Raw genomic sequence first — 2,837 nt, 5'->3', positions numbered from 1 at the left:
ACATAAGGTGATTTGCTGATTCAACACAATCTCTCTTAAAATACTGCTAAGATTTTTCACAGAAATGAAAGAAAAGATCCTAAAAATCATAAAGAACCATAAGATATCTGTAAGAGTCAAAGCTGTTTTGAACACGAAAAGCATATCTGGTTGCATTGCATGTCCTGATTTTAAACTACATCACAAAGCTATAGTAACCAGAGCAGCATGGTATGGCACAAGGACTGAGGTGCCTGTTCTTTGTCTCAGAACTGAGAGTTCAGGATAAACCAAGGGCTACATGACTAGTGCTAAGAACACACAAGGATGGGTAGACTCTGGTAAACAGTGATGGGAAAAGTCTGTACCCACTTGCAAAAGAAGGAATTTAGATTCCTATTTTACACTATACTCAACACATGCCAGGCCCGGTGGAGTGGCTGAGAGGCTGAGGCAGGGGGAGCATGAGTTTAAGACCTGCCTAGGATGTAGCTCATTAACAGAGTGTTTGCCCAGCATGTGCAAGACTTAGTTCAGTCCCTAGGACCACACAACAAAACCAACTCAAAATGGATGGAAGGATTATGTGTAACAACCTAAACCACAAGATGAGGAAATAAGGGGAAGTCTCCCTGCCGGTCCTGGAGACTTTGTGACACAACCCCAAACCCAGGTGACATGAATAAAGACAGACAGATGCTGCTACATCCGACTTGTAAGCAACAAAGGGGACCTGCACAAGCCAAGGCAAGGTGGTACCCAACTGAAGAGGGCAGAGGTCCTAATAGATTCACATAAGGAATGGCCTCAGCCTATGAGAAAGTACACAACAGAACTTGTTATCACAGAAACTTTCCGGAAGACCTCAGTGAGAAGGTCAAGTGATGGAGGTGGAGAAAAGCAGACAAGTGCTTCATGTTGGAGGGACCAGAAGCTGGTGTAGCTGTTGTAGGAAACAGTGTAAGTATTCATCCAAAACTGAAAAAGAGAAATGCAACGTCTTACAATCTAGGGCTGCTTGAAGGAGTTGGACTCAGTATTCTAAAGAGAAATCCTACAAGCCTCATGTACAGTAGCCAAGAGCTGAAAACAGCCTCAATGCTTGGATGGGTGGAAGGGCAAACGATGTACAAATATGTTCAACTTCATTTCTTTGCCTATAAAAAGAACGTTTTGCCATTTTGAGTAAGAAGGATGGACCAGCTACAGGAAATCAGTGGATGCATGGTTCCATTTGTACCAGCCCCTAACACAGAAGCAGGAGTGACAAGCAGGCTGCCAGGGGTGGGGGTTTGGTGGAAGGGACAGGACTTTGCTCCAAGGATAAATTTCAGTGTGGAGGAAGTTATTGTTACTATCCAATCAGGTTAAACTTATCTCAAAATATTTTTTTGAATGCTGCAATAAATTCAGTTGTTTTCTCAATTTATTTTTGAAGAGTTTTGGATAGTTTCATGGCTTTACACATGTTGATTTGTTTGTCATGACAGGGTTCCTCTGGGTAGTAGTCCCAGCTATCCTGGAACTGGCTTTGTAGACTAGGATGGCTTCAGATGCACAGAGATCTGTCTGCTTCTGCCCCAGAGTGCTAGGATGAAAGGTGTGTGCACAGCTGGCTGTATGTTGATTTTGTATCTTACAACAAAATGGTTTTTTTCTTATTAGTTCTAGCAGCTGTTTTATAGAACCTTTAGATGTATTTTATATATATGAAGAAATTATACATTGTATATATATATTAAAAAAAAAGAAAAAAGATCAGACAGTCTCTCTCATCTTTTCCAATATAGATGACTCCTTTGAAAAATTTTGTGTCAAGGGCTTTGGAGTTCAGGCTACCCCTTGAATTCATGATTGTTTTGGTTCAGCCTTCCAAGTGCTGGGAACATAGGTGTGGGCCATCAGACTCACCTTGGAGTGTGTCTTGGTGTTGCCTAAATTCTTTGGGTAAGACTTCTAGTGCCATGTCAAACAGAAGAGAGGCTGGGCATCCTGTCTCACTCCTGACCTTTGGGAAAGGCCTCTGACTTATCACTACTGAGCACTGAGTGAGCTTACTCCTGTCTTGTCGTGGGTGTGCCACCACACACGGAGTGGAAGTTGAACCAAGTGCTTATGTTAACTGTGGTGTCACTTCAGTGACATTATTATCATGTTACATGCATCATCAAAATGTCTTATCATGTGTACCTTAATTATGTCGTCTTGAGTTGTCAGTTATACCTTGATAAGGCTAAAAACCCAAAAACCTCTCCTGAATTCATATACTTTATGTAAATTCTAGTTGAACATGGGATGCATTTAAATTTATATATTTGCCATGTTGCCTGTGAAAATGACCTTCCTGGGCAAGTCTTGAGAAAGAGCCATCTGCATATAACTTTTTGGCTGTCGTGGATCTCCTCGATTGTAGGTCTTTGTGACTCATATAATCATCTTTCATGTGAAGGTACACAGAATCCTACCCAGATGCCCAACACCAGGATAGCTGTCTTAGTTAGAGTTTTATTGCTTAAACAGACACCATGACGAAGGCAAGTCTTATAAATGACAACATTTAAAAAAATTATTATGTATAAGTACACTGTAGCTGTCTTCAGACACACCAGAAGAGGGAATCAGATCTCATTACAGATGGTTGTGAGCCACCATGTGGCTTGAACTCAGGACCTCTGGAAGAGCAGTCAGTGCTCCAGCCCCTAAATGACATTTAATTGAGGCTGGCTTACAGGTTCAGTCCATTATCATCAAAGCAGCCAGGCAGGCATGGTGCAGGAGGAGCTGAGAGTTCTACATCTTTATCCCCAGGCAGCTAGGAGGAGCGTCTCCAAGCCCACCCCACAGTGACACACTTCCTC

This window comes from Rattus norvegicus, chromosome 4, assembly GCF_036323735.1.
Source record: "Rattus norvegicus strain BN/NHsdMcwi chromosome 4, GRCr8, whole genome shotgun sequence".
Taxonomy (NCBI): domain Eukaryota; kingdom Metazoa; phylum Chordata; class Mammalia; order Rodentia; family Muridae; genus Rattus; species Rattus norvegicus.
Note: the sequence above shows the minus strand (reverse complement) of the source record.